This window comes from Drosophila melanogaster, chromosome 3R (assembly GCF_000001215.4).
Source record: "Drosophila melanogaster chromosome 3R".
NCBI classification, from domain to species: domain Eukaryota; kingdom Metazoa; phylum Arthropoda; class Insecta; order Diptera; family Drosophilidae; genus Drosophila; species Drosophila melanogaster.
Window position 1 is genome coordinate 27,872,631 of NT_033777.3, and position 15,300 is coordinate 27,887,930.

Here is a 15,300-nt window from a genome sequence, read left to right on the forward strand (position 1 = left end):
TTTTATTGTTTTCTCTTGCTCCTCTTATTTTTTGCGTTTTTCATTTCGTTTTGGCCCAGCTAATCTAATTGGCCTCGATAGCGCTTGTTGAGTGCCCGAGTCGTTGCCCCGCTGCCACGCATTTGTTGCTTTGTTTGCACTAATTTCATTACTTGTGGAATGTGGCGATGATTTCATGCAATTTAAAGCCACATTTTTCAGTGGCAAAACATTTAGCGAAGTACCTGACCGGACCCGATCCGAGCCGGACCCATGGAACTCGGGCCCAAGTGCCCAAGTGGCCAAGAGTAGTCCCATAACCGGCTAGCGTCGTCGACCCACTCCAGGCTTTCGTTTCGGAACGCCGACTGGGATCGAGCAATGGAAATACCGTTGATAAATGAAAATTTCAAAACGTGAACCAACAAAAGGGGACAAAAACAAACGAAAGCAAACCGAACACAAAACAAGCGGAAAAAAGGGGGCGGCAAATATAATATAATTTAATTTGTTCGCTTTTCAAAAGGTGCTCAGCCCCAATTGTCCCGCCGCCCCTTTTCCATATAAACCAAACTAGGTTTGTTTAAGCATTTTGATTGAGCAAAAAACTCTTAATTTCTTAGGGTGAAAAAGTGATCGATACTTTAGCAAGTCAATCGCTGGATGGGAGGACAACTCTCCCGAGTGGCATAAATTTTGGCAGCTTTGTTGCGACAATTGCATATTAGCCAAACATGACAACGTTTCGCCTTTTCGGTGAAATTTATGGAAAAATGTTGCAAAGACAAAAAACTTTCGACTCGAGATAGAGACAGAGATGCGATGCGAAGTGAAGTGAACTCCCCAAAGCGGCCAAAGGAGCAGGAGAAAGAGAAATGTTCTCGAATAAACAACAGCGGAAATGTAGGCTATGATTTGCTTACTTGTGGGGCGGTGGAAAGGGGGGCCTTTTGCAACAGGGGAGTTGGACCAATGACAAGGGCGGTGTGGCATGGCAAAAGTTGCAAGAGTCAGAGAGCTGGCGAAACATAAATCAAATGCATGTAAAATTGTCGTACTTTCCGCACACATATCCTGATCCTGTGCAAGTGCATTGGGCAGGCCCAAAGCAGGACAAGCGCCGGAGGAAAGGACGAAGGAAAAGGACGAAATAGGAAGGACGGTATATTGGTGGGCGGTGTGGCAATGAGTGAGCGTATGGATGTGTGTGTGTGTGTGTGAGTCGGAGTGCGTTGTGTTTTGTGCACATCCGTTAACTTTGTCATTTTTGCTCATTTCCTTCCGGCTCGCGCAAGAAAACTGCAGCAGCAGGAGCAGGGCCAAACGAAATGATTCCCAGCAGTGCTCCACTGAGCCACTGAGCCACCGAGCCACTGAGCCACTGACAAGCCGTAAGCCGTAAGAAACCCAACCGAACTACAAACACAAGGCTCGATGGCGAAACAAAAGCAATGCGGAAAGCGGCAATAAGTTGGGGGCATAACTTTCAGTGCCTTCAAGAACACGTCCTCCAGTGGCGTGCGAAATGGGGTTCTTTAGTCCTCAATGAGATACAAAAGTTCTTAACTTCTGATTGTGACTTTTTCGAACGAATTGCGCATGCAAAGTTGCCGTCTTTCACTTTAATCACATTATTAATCACTTTTTGTCTACATAATAACAACAATTAAATATATCGCATATATGGTAATCCCCTTTGAAAAATCCGATGCACGCCCATGGCTAAAAGGGCGAGAGGCTCAGAGCATTTTGCATGAAATTAGAGTCGTAAGACACAACAAGAACCATGCAAAAAGTCTTGGGTCTATAACTTGCTTGTTGGAATTTAATTATTTTGCAGTTGCTGTTTCAGTGGTGCAACTTGGTCACGGGGGTCTTATTTTTTGTGCATTACACAGCCACACCCTGACCCCCCGCCACGCAACACCCCAAAGACCACCGCTTCCTGTCGGGAATCATGTGCCAAAAATAGCAAAACTTTGCTGCAATTTTCATTCGCATTTATTGTGTTGACATGCTGCCACACTGCGTATACGTATCCTTGATGCAGCCAAACAATTTATTTATTTAAGTTGAGCTGAGTAGCAGCAAGTACGAGCTGGGGTGTGAGAAAGCGGGAAAACTTTTTGCCGTATGTTTGCGTTTGAGAACTGGAAAATAAAAATATTTGTACACTTCCCGTTGTTTGCCGTTGCTCGTATCCGATTAGATGTCCTGGATTCTCAAGAGGATGAGCGGCAAGGGGGTAAAAAGTAGGAACATGAACGAATTTGAGCTGAACAGAAGTTAACCCATGCCACCTGCATTCCAGAGCTAAATGCATTCAAAGTCAAAGCCACATTAATTAACATGCTTAGGTGACTTTTATCAAAAACCAATTAAATCCACACACTCAAACATGCAAACACACACACACACACACACACGGGAGGCATAAAGTAAAGTTGATAATTAAATGAATCTGTGTGAGTGGCTTTGAGTTCAAAGTTGGCAGCCAGCTCAAACTCTGTGAACACAATTTTTTCTTTATTTTCCGTAAGTGTGTGTGTGTGTGCTCTTTGGTATAATGTCACATGCGACACGACGGTATTAAAAAATATATATGCATAGCAGAAGGATAAATAAAAAATCACAAATAACATTATTAACGTTAAATTAAACTTTGGAATTTTGTTTGCCCCCCAACCAGACGAACCCAAAAAAAAGGGTTTCAAAAGAACGTGCAGGAGTAACTTTTGAAGTGCCTGTAAAGTGCATTGAAGGCAGGGGGCCGGAACCGGAAGTGTAGACCAAAGGCTTGTTTGTGTTTACCGTAATTTGCGGCTCACTCTCAAAACATAATCAAAGACTTCAAATAAAGCCGCAGAGTTGGTTGTAATCGAGCATCTTACCTAGTCAACAACTCAACGACTTCTGTGCGAATGTAGTGGGATTTTTCCAGATTTTTCCGCCACAGCTTTTCCACTTCTCCGCCCACTACATGTATTTGTCAAGTTGCAAGCGTATGCGTGACACGTAGTAAATTAAATGCGAAACTCTGTAGCAGAGTGTAGCTAACTGAGAGTTTAGTGTTTGTGTGCGAAGTCGGAGTTTGAGTGGCTACAAAGAATGCTGTTGAGCATAGCTATATGTACTATATGTATATAGTGACGTATTTGGGTGGTCCAAACCAGCCACTTCCATTATTTCAAAGAAATCAGTAATGCACTCTAGTAATTTTCCATAACGTATCCCAGCTGCGCAGCATTCGTTTATCTTTGGCAGCGCAGCCGTTCTTGTAAACATCCTAAAGCCTGACCTAAGCAGATTTGACTGCCCTCTTTCAACGCTACCTAATCTTAAGAACCCAAGAGCGAGGCTCTCCCGAAATACAAATATTGTTCAAATACTGAGGCTTCTCCTCAATCCAATTTGCATTTGATTTTTAGTCTTAAGCTGAGATCCAAAGAATAAAGTCGTGAAACTATTTCTCCTAAAAACTATTTTTTATTTCTTGGCGTTGTCCTTAGTCAACTGACGGGACATTAGTTCGACTCATAAATAAAACAACAATATTACTGGCGCAGTCGGTAGGATACAAAAGTATCCGAAAAAAAGAACCTTCGAGTGGAAAATAAGTTAAATTTTATAGTCCAGTGCTCGAAACATCTCCCAAAATAAATTCGTGAAAACTCTTCAACTTGGATTATAATTCCAATTCGGTTATCCAATAATAAGTGGAAGTGAAATACGAAACAAAAATATTAAGTCCAAAGGCAACTAAGTTTTAAAACCAACATATAAAAATAAAAAATTAAAACAATATAGAATTTTAATAATACAACACAAAAATTTACAAAACAAAAAAAAAAACAAACAAGTGAAACTAGAAAGCTTAAAAATAATAATAACATTGAATCCGAAACAAAACAAAAAAATAAAACACAAAAGTTAAAAATTTTACAATAAAAATGTCACAACCAATTATTGCGCTGAGCGACATAAACCTTGCCGAAGCCCGTCGGCAGCTTAAAGACATTATGCCATTCAAGGGTGATCCAGAAACCCTTCACACCTTTATCAGCAGAGTGGATTACGTAATTTCGCTCTACCAAACAAATGATGTCCGACAACAGAGGATTCTACTGGGAGCCATCGAAAGGAACTTGGACGGACAAATTACACGATCTTTGGGACTTCCGAACATCGAAGATTGGCCTACCCTTAAAGCAAGACTCATCGCGGAATTTAAAATTCAAACACCAAACTACAAACTTCTGGAGAACTTCAGGGAGACACCATACAGAGGAAGCCTAAGAGCATTCTGCGAAGAAGCGGAGAGACGACGTCAATTACTAATTTCGAAACTACACCTGGAAGGTAACCAATCGGATTTTCTTATTTATATTCAGGGTATTAAAGAATCTATTAAGATACTGATAAGGAAACTACCAATACAATTATTCACTATTTTAGCCCATCACGATATTACAGACTTAAGATCCTTAATTACCATTGCACAAAATGAGGGAATTTATGAAGAACACATTAATTTTGAATTTTATGAAAAACCAGAATATCGTAATAAAAATTCAAATTCTAACCAGAATTCGAAAACACAAAAATTCAATACAAATGTTCAAACTCAAAATCGACCAAGTTACTCACAATATTCCCAACCCTTCCAACCTAATTTTAATCAATACATTCAACCATTTAGACCTAGCTATACACAGCAGATAACTAACAACCCACCCATGTGGCACGCACCTAATTATTTCAGACCCAACCAATACATAAACCCACAACCCATTATTCAAAAAAATCATTTCCAACAATATCCCAACAAAGCCCAATTTCCCCAAACAACGCATTTTAGAGGAAATACATACCCTCGACTACAACAACCCTCTACATATAAAAATACTAACTTCCCGATTACTAAACGACTAAGACCATCGGACAGTGAACAAACTAAAATGTCTATTGACGAAATTAGATTCCAAGACGCGCATGAATTCGAACAAGTCCAACCTAATTATTACGAGCAACAGTATTTTAACCAAAATCAATACAATCCGTATCAAAATCATAGCTTCATTAATGAAGGGCAACAACAAGTCCAATCTGTACAAATTAATAACAAACAAAACCAAAATAATTCTGAACTAAACGAAAATTTTCGGTTAACAGCCCCGGAAAATACGAATACATAAAAATAGTATACAAAGGGCGCTCATACAAATGCCTTCTAGACACAGGATCAACAATTAATATGATCAATGAAAATATATTTTGTCTTCCCATTCAAAATAGTAGATGTGAAGTTTTAACATCAAATGGCCCTATTACCTTGAACGACTTGATTATGTTACCCAGAAATAGTATTTTCAAAAAAACCGAACCATTTTATGTGCACAGATTTTCTAATAATTACGATATGCTAATTGGCAGAAAATTGTTGAAAAATGCTCAATCAGTTATTAATTACAAAAATGATACAGTTACCCTTTTTGATCAAACATACAAATTAATTACTTCAGAATCCGAAAGAAACCAAAATTTGTATATCCAAAGGACACCAGAATCAATTGCAAGCTCAGATCAGGAATCAATAAAAAAATTAGATTTTTCACAGTTTCGATTAGATCACCTAAATCAGGAGGAAACTTTTAAGTTAAAAGGCTTGTTAAATAAATTTAGAAATCTTGAATATAAGGAGGGAGAGAAATTAACATTTACAAATACAATTAAACACGTACTAAATACAACACATAACTCCCCAATTTATTCGAAACAATACCCACTTGCGCAAACACACGAAATCGAAGTAGAAAACCAAGTACAGGAAATGCTGAATCAGGGATTAATTAGGGAAAGTAATTCTCCATACAATAGTCCTACTTGGGTCGTACCAAAGAAACCGGATGCTTCTGGCGTAAATAAGTACAGGGTAGTAATTGATTATAGAAAGCTAAATGAAATAACCATACCTGACAGATATCCAATTCCAAATATGGACGAAATTCTTGGCAAACTGGGTAAATGCCAATATTTTACAACGATCGATCTGGCAAAGGGATTTCATCAAATAGAAATGGACGAAGAATCAATTTCTAAAACTGCATTCTCCACAAAAAGCGGTCATTACGAATACCTTCGAATGCCATTTGGCCTTAGGAATGCACCCGCTACTTTTCAAAGGTGCATGAATAATATCCTTCGACCGTTGCTTAACAAACACTGTTTGGTGTATCTGGATGATATTATAATTTTTTCAACATCCCTTACAGAACATTTAAATTCAATACAATTAGTTTTTACAAAGCTTGCAGATGCAAATTTAAAATTGCAACTAGATAAATGTGAGTTCTTAAAAAAGGAAGCTAACTTTCTTGGTCACATAGTTACCCCTGATGGTATTAAACCAAATCCTATTAAAGTTAAAGCCATAGTTTCATACCCAATTCCGACAAAAGTAAAAGAGATAAGAGCTTTCCTTGGATTAACAGGTTATTATCGCAAATTTATTCCAAATTACGCAGACATAGCAAAACCCATGACCAGCTGCTTAAAAAAAGGAGCAAAGATAGATACACAAAAACTTGAGTACATAGAGGCATTCGAAAAACTTAAGGCTTTGATAATTCGTGACCCAATTTTACAATTACCTGATTTTGAAAAGAAATTTGTTTTAACCACAGATGCAAGTAACTTGGCCCTCGGGGCTGTCCTTTCTCAAAACGGTCATCCTATATCTTTTATTAGTAGAACACTTAACGATCACGAATTAAATTACAGTGCTATCGAAAAAGAATTACTTGCCATAGTTTGGGCCACAAAAACTTTTCGACATTATTTACTAGGACGACAATTTCTCATTGCCAGTGACCATCAACCTCTTAGATGGCTTCATAACTTAAAGGAACCGAATGCTAAGTTAGAAAGATGGAGAGTTAGATTAAGCGAATACCAATTTAAAATAGATTATATTAAAGGGAAAGAAAATTCAGTTGCCGATGCATTATCAAGAATTAAAATTGAAGAAAATCATCATAGTGAAGCTACTCAACATAGTGCAGAAGAGGACAATAGCAACCTTATTCATTTAACAGAAAAACCAATAAATTATTTCAAAAAACAAATAATCTTTATTAAATCCGATAAAAATAAAGTAGAGCATTCAAAAATATTCGGTAACTCCATTACCACAATTCAATATGATGTAATGACACTTGAAAAGGCCAAACAAATTTTACTCGATCACTTTATCCATAGAAACATTACCATTTATATTGAGAGCGATGTAGATTTTGAAATTATTCAAAGAGCACACATAGAAATTGTTAATACCACCTACACAAAAGTAATTCGCAGTCTTTTCCTATTAAAGAACGTTGGTTCATACGCCGAATTCAAAGAAATCATACTTCAATCACATGAAAAACTTTTACACCATGGTATACAGAAAATGACAAAATTATTTAAAGAAAATCACTTCTTTCCAAATAGCCAACTATTAATTCAGAATATAATAAACGAATGCAACATATGCAATTTGGCCAAAACAGAACATAGAAACACCAAAATGCCTTTAAAAATCACACCCAACCCGGAACATTGCCGAGAAAAATTTGTAGTAGATATTTATTCATCTGAGGGAAAACATTACATCAGTTGCATTGATATTTATTCTAAATTCGCTACACTTGAGCAAATTAAAACTAAGGATTGGATAGAATGCAGAAACGCATTAATGCGCATTTTTAATCAACTAGGTAAACCCAAATTATTAAAGGCAGACAGAGACGGAGCTTTCTCCAGTTTAGCTTTAAAGCGATGGCTTGAAGAAGAAGAAGTCGAATTACAGCTCAATACAGCAAAAAACGGGGTAGCAGACGTCGAAAGATTACACAAAACAATAAATGAAAAAATTCGTATAATCAATTCATCTGATGATGAAGAAGTAAAATTAAGCAAGATAGAAACAATCCTCTACACATACAACCATAAAATTAAACATGACACTACTGGACAGACACCTGCTCAAATTTTCTTATACGCTGGGCATCCCATATTAGACACTCAAAAAATTAAAGAGAAGAAAATAGACAAAATAAATGAAGACAGACAGGAATTTAATATTGACACTAATTACAGAAAAGGTCCACTACAGAAAGGCAAATTAGAAAACCCATTTAAACCAACCAAAAATGTAGAACAGACAGACCCTGACCATTACAAAATCACTAATAGAAATAGAGTTACGCACTACTACAAAACACAATTCAAAAAACAAAAGAAAAATAATAAACTCTCAATTTCACAGGCACCTGGTACCCGATAACACTATTGTTTATACTGATCACAGCTGTTCATGGACAACAAATTCAAATTAATAATATTGACACCAACCACGGATATCTCCTTTTTTCTGATAAGCCAGTACAGATACCATCCTCCTTTGAACATCACTCCTTAAAAATCAATTTAACTGAAATAGACATCGTGGTTGACTATTTTGAGCAAAGACTACGAACCAATTACCATGCACCCCAGATCAATTTTTTATACAATAAAATAAAAAGAGAACTAGCCGGAATAACCCTGAAACATAGAAACAAACGGGGTCTTATTAACATTGTGGGTTCAGGTTTTAAATACCTATTTGGAACACTAGATGAAAATGATCGAGTCGAAATACAGAAAAAACTTGAAATCAACGTCCATAACTCAGTAAAATTACATGAACTCAACGACGCCATACGATTGATAAATGACGGAATGCAAAAAATACAGAATTATGAAAATAACCACACCATCATTGACAGTCTTTTGTTCGAACTAATGCAGTTTACGGAATACATAGAAGATTTGGAAATGGCTATGCAGCTTTCCAGACTTGGACTGTTTAACCCCAAATTACTAAACTACGACAAACTTGAAAATGTGAACAGCCAAAACATTTTGAACATTAAAACATCCACTTGGATTAACTACAATGATAACCAAGTATTAATCATATCCCACATACCCATTTACCTTTCACTAATAAGCACAATTAAAATAATTCCTTACCCAGACTCCAACGGCTATCAGCTAGATTACACAGACACACAATCATATTTTGAAAAAGAAAATAAAGTTTATAATACCGAAAATAAAGAAGTAAAAAATGAATGTGTCACCAATATTATTAAACACTTAAATCCAATTTGTAATTTTAAGCCAGTACACACGAACGAAATAATAAAATACATAGAACCAAACACAATTGTAACCTGGAACTTAACCCAAACAATTCTTAACCAAAATTGCCAAAATTCAATTAATAAAATAAAAATAGAAGGAAACAAAATGATAAGAGTAACGCAATGCAAAATAGAAATCAATAATATAATTTTAAGTGAAAATCTGTTAGAACCAGAAATAGATTTGACACCACTATACACACCACTTAATATAACAAAAATAAAAATTGTAAAACACAACGACATTGTTGAGATGATTTCAGAGAACAATATTACACTTTACATACAAATGATCATTGTAATAATCGCACTAATTTTGTTGTACTCATATTTAAGATATGTATCATTTAAACCATTTATGATGCTGTATGCAAAACTTAAAATAAGAAAAAATCAAAATCAAAACACACCACAACAAACAGAAATAGAAGAAACTCCATTTCCCACACTATATCCATCAATCCCAGCCCAAGTATAGGCTTCTCTTTAAGGGAAGGGGAGTGACGTATTTGGGTGGTCCAAACCAGCCACTTCCATTATTTCAAAGAAATCAGTAATGCACTCTAGTAATTTTCCATAACGTATCCCAGCTGCGCAGCATTCGTTTATCTTTGGCAGCGCAGCCGTTCTTGTAAACATCCTAAAGCCTGACCTAAGCAGATTTGACTGCCCTCTTTCAACGCTACCTAATCTTAAGAACCCAAGAGCGAGGCTCTCCCGAAATACAAATATTGTTCAAATACTGAGGCTTCTCCTCAATCCAATTTGCATTTGATTTTTAGTCTTAAGCTGAGATCCAAAGAATAAAGTCGTGAAACTATTTCTCCTAAAAACTATTTTTTATTTCTTGGCGTTGTCCTTAGTCAACTGACGGGACATTAGTTCGACTCATAAATAAAACAACAATTTTACTATATACATATATGGTACACTATATTTGTATGTACCCCATGCTCCGGCTATAAATCATCAAAGTTCAACGTTTGCCATTTTGTCTACAATGTGCAAAAGTGTTCAAAAGAGAGTGTGCGAGTGTGAGTGAAAGTCTGTGCTTGCGTGAATGTTTGTGCCCAAATGTGTTTGCTTTGCAATTTCCTTTTATTTATTTAAAGTTCTTTAGCAAACATTGCGCTCTCTGTAACAACCCTCCCTCCTCCGACGGCAGTGTTCACATTAAAGTTTCTGCCAAAAGTTTTAACAAGTAATCTTTTAATTAAGTGTCAGCCATCCCACTCAGACATCTCCTTAGACATCCTGGCATTCGGCAGTCCCCGAATCCCAGAATTATGAGAGCAACAGGAGGCGAGCGGCAAAAACGCACAAATCTAATTTGATTAATGGTCAAATGCTAAGCTTAATTAGTGGAAACAGTGGCAAAAAAAAAAAAAACAGAGCCAAGCCAACTGGAATCGGCATTAATGGTTGCCACAAATACTGGCAAAATAAGAAATTAAATAAATAACCACAGAACAACAACTAATTGCACCGCAAACGACAATGGCAAAACGAGCAATGAAAAGGAAAAGCGGAAGGGAAATGGAAAAGTGCAAAAAACACAAGCTGAAAATATTTCGCAACTAATAAAAACATTGCGGCGCACTAAATCAACTGGAAAACTGTAAAACACATTGAAACAAAGGTGAGCGAGAAAAGCGTGGGAAAGCCAAAAGGAAATGTTATATAAGACTACAGGATACCCAACACTTTTTTGTTTGTATTATACATATACATATAAATATATGCAGAGAAGAAATGCATAAAATTATAGGAATACATTTATATAGTATTTATCTTACGTTCTGATTAAGCACCTATTAATGCGTCACAAAAAGCATATACCCAGCGTTTTTTCTAGTACCTGAGGCCAAAGGAAAACCAGCTAACGGAAGGTGAAAATAAATGAAAAAAGATGGTAAATAGTTTTCCCCAGGGGCAGCAGAACAAATGGCAACTGACATTTGACATTAGTTTTCTTGCGCCATGAACATTTATACTTTTCCAACGCTCCTAATTAAAGAGATTGTCATGAATTATAATTGCGGCACTTAAGCAGAGCGATTCCATAAATACATATATGCAGAGAGATTCCCGAGTAGCATTCTTTTGAATTCATTAGCATTGTGCTCTTTATCCACACTTCCATCCCCCCCTCCCCCCTTTCTCAATTCAAAATGAAAGTCAATGTACCCGAGTGCATAGAGTTTTCCCCCCTTTTTTTTTTGCCATTCTAAAGCATCGGATCGCATTTCATACAATTGCGAATTGGAGTTTACATTGTCGGGAGAGTCTTTTTTTTTTGCCATCGTCGAGTAATTGGACTCCACTTTCAATTGCTGTGTTCTCTAAGCGTCTCTTGAGTTTTCAACCTTAATTGCACTTTAGCAACGTTTTCCGGCTTGTTTGTGTTTGACCAAATTTCATTTCTGCCGCCGCCGCTCCCACTTGATCGATGGATTGATTGATTGATTGATTGATTGTTTGCCCAATTGTTGTTCGAGTATCTCGGAAAAAGGAGAGAAATATTTGCATAGATTTTATTAATTGCCGGACAATCGAAAGCCGCTGCCTGCTCCAATTCGGCTTAAATCGAGTTCAGTGCACTTGACCAAATGTTGGCATTCGATTTTTCTTCTTTAGTGATGTGATAAGCGCTTTTGACAGTAGATCAAAAGCTAAACGACAATCATAATTAGGTTTCCGAAGAAACGTTTTCAATTAGAAGCGAAATACAATAAGAACTGGCCAATCAGGCAAGCTCACGACCTTTTTGGTCAAAAGTGCAAACACGAGATGAAAACTTGGCCAAACTTTAGCGATAGCTGTGCTCCCACCATCTGCTCCTAATTAAAGCCAAAAATCTCAGTATTCTACAGTAAAAAGCTGTGTGGACGAGGGGAAAGTTCGGGCCACGACGCTAAACCAGTTTTCCAAGATAAACGACACTTTTGGCCATTTATTTGGGTCCAGTCCTCAACGCTTTTTGGCCAGCACGTTTTTGGGGGTATTTTCGGGCATACTTTAGAGGCCACATAACATTTCAATTTCCTGACCCCATGAATAATGGCAAGTGTCCAAGAGCTGCTGGCCGAGTAAAATGCCATTTATTAGTCCGAGGACTAAGCACTTCAAAGCCCAAGTCGAAGGGTTCTGTTGGCCAAGTTTTGTGGTCGGCTAATTGAGCTAATTGCGAAAAAATGAGTTCCCATGTACAGATGTAGGTTAACCAATGCCAAGGGGCATTCGATAGACCGAATCAATGGCATCGATATTGATTTTGATTTTATCGGTAGTCCATCATTCAATTAGTTTCCGGGCAGAAGGAGTTTTGCAGTTTTCATATCGAATTTTATGAGTTTATTAAATGGTATTTCCTTGTAAGCTGACAGATCGCTCAGCATCCATTTGGCAACGGCTCAATGACAAACCAGACATTGACATGAATATTCACTTTTGTACAAACACACACGGATGGTTTTGCAGACACTTAATATGGCAGCATGTTAATATTCCCGACCTCCTATTTGTCAGTCACAAACGTCAGAGACAGAAATGTGCGTACACATGTCTAGATATATATCTAGATATTAACACATATATTTGTGGTATATTAAAACCGAGACCGTGCTCTTTTATTTCGGCGCATATATAATAAGTGCAAAACTCATAATTATGTGCCCCAATGGAATGTCGAAAATGTTCGCGTGTAATAATTGATAGTAAAAAGTAAATAAATTAACGAAAATTCAATTACCTGATGGCTATTTGTTTTGGCCGACGTCCGTTTTAATTCCAATCGATGCGACGACAAGGGCATGTGGCCTAAAAACGAAAAAGGGGTTAAATATCAGGTACAATTATTTAATAAATAATTAAGTGCGAGTGTGCAAGTTATGGGCATGTTATGAATGGTTTCACAACCCTGTATTTATTTTATATTTGGTGTCAAGAAGAATTGCGATTCAATTGCAGGGGCTGTGTGAAAGAACTACGCTATGCTGGAGCTATCGACCATCGTCCGCAGTCACTAAAAATTAATTTCAATTTTATTGCAGCGAAGGATAAAGGATGGATGTCCTGCTGGAGTAGTAGTAGAAGGAGTAAAGCCACGGACGGCCGCAGCGCGGAAAACAAAACTGCACTGAACTGAAATATGCAGATCAACTCGCCTGTCAAGGGGCGAGCGCGAAATGCAGAGTGCGGAGCAGAGTATTTTCAGCAAAAGCCAAACAAAATCGCAAAAGCGATTTTAAGGTTTACCCCAGGTAAGCTGCACAGCAGCACCATAGCCACCATTGCCACCAGCTGCAGAGCGATATTAATGTGAATGGCTGCCAAGCCAAAAAAAAAAGAATGAAACCCCAAACCGAGAGTCATACTAAACCGGTGGAAAAGTGTAAGGGGGATGCCAAAAAACAGAGCATGAATTGCGGTTTAAACATTGAATTATGAATATTTCTTTACCTCGACCCCGACCTGAATTTCCCCGGGTGCCAGCGAACATTTATCATCCTGCCAGCCGAGATTCTGATTAAAAGCGAGAAATGTTTCGTAATAATCCAACCAAGCTCTGTCTTACTAATGCTAAAATCGCGAATCACCAAATGCATGCATCAAAATTGCAAGTACAGTTTTGCAAGCCGTAAATCTGTGCCACAAGCCGAGTCTTATTTGGGATTGGGGAATTTTTGTTTTGCCTGAATGATTACGTATAATGAAGAGGAGGAAATTTGCATTCAATTTGTAAAGCAATTCACTCGCTTCTTATGCTAAATGGCAATGGCATTATATAAATTAGACAAAAGTGAAAACTTTTTGAGCGGCGAGAGTTGTATCCTCATCCTGCTGCTCCTTCCGCTAACTCAACCCGATACAGGGAAGCTCAGCCTCGGGCCTTGAGCCACTATAATTGGCACAACTTTTGCTCGGTTAGCATGAAAACTCATTTATTTCAGCGCAATCAACACATAGATACTCTCTTACACACACAGATACACACGCAGACAGGGCAGCGGACAGAAAGTGGAAGTTATAGCAATTAGCGGGCTCAACTGAATGGAGCCAAAAGAATTAGGCAACAATCCAGACAATCGTAGCCAGGCAACGCCGCAAAAGAGGAGAAAGTGGACCTGGAGCCCATTGAATGGCGATAGGGAAGCGATGAAATGATGTTTATCTTTTCCACAAACTAGTTCTTCTTGCCTTCCAAGAAATTTGCTGCGAAGACAGGACGCACAAAGTAAAGTGTAACCTTCAATTCAAAAGTGCAATTGAAAAGCTGATTTAATGTCATGACAACGGCTAAAATCAACAACAATAGTTCTTTGACTAAATGAAAAAATTAAGATAAATATGTTTATAAATAGCTTTTATGACTAGAACACGGCTGCAATTAACAAACTATTCCAGGCGGAGCAGTAATTAAGACAATTTATAACACAAAAAAGTATTTTGGCATTTAATCGAAAATCAAACGCATAAATATATAGAGCACACGCGTAATTAGCTGATTGTTCCAAATATTTAAATGATGTGAATATATTCCACGACCATTTCGATTTGCAATTAACAACGGCTGAAAGAGTTCTCACAACTGTTTGCGGAGTATTTATAAATATTCCAGATATTAACTTTGTATTGATTTATTAAAGTACGTCCAGTTTTCGACTGGGCTCATTAAGGTCTATTCATATATGGCCTTTATTGGAGCTCCATTGCACTGCATAGCCGTCCTTTGTTTCCTTTGCCAAAAAAATGAATTTGTCATTTAATTAAGTCGGCAGACAGAATATAATTTGCGCAATTTATGCACGACAACAATTTGCATAATGCAGCGCAACAAATCACAAATCAAATGTTTATTAATGCCCAGACATGGACAGAAATCCACAACGAGGCCACATACCAAATCCATATCCATATCCATATCGTTTTGCATTTTGCAAACACGCTCCGTTGGCCTGTCCTCATGAATTATGTGAAAACAACTCAATCAAAATGCAAACTGTCAAAATGGAGCTGTTGGAAAATATGAAAAAAAAGAAACAAAATATAAAAGCAAACAGCTAGTAACAAATGAATTAGCCATATCTAT

General features: G+C 37.4%; 1 protein-coding gene across 3 annotated transcripts in view, besides 1 other annotated feature; it reads right to left on the minus strand.

Annotated features, from left to right (window-relative positions):
• Window positions 1–15,300, minus strand: part of CG34353 (uncharacterized protein) — a 137,878-nt gene that overhangs the window by 104,665 nt on the left and 17,913 nt on the right. For all 3 annotated transcript variants that reach the window (NM_001260413.1, NM_001300642.1, NM_001104479.2), the window contains exon 2: window positions 12,961–13,028. The gene's annotated coding sequence lies outside the window, so the exon portion shown is untranslated. The remainder of the gene's footprint in view (window positions 1–12,960; window positions 13,029–15,300) is intronic.
• Window positions 3,125–10,122: a mobile genetic element.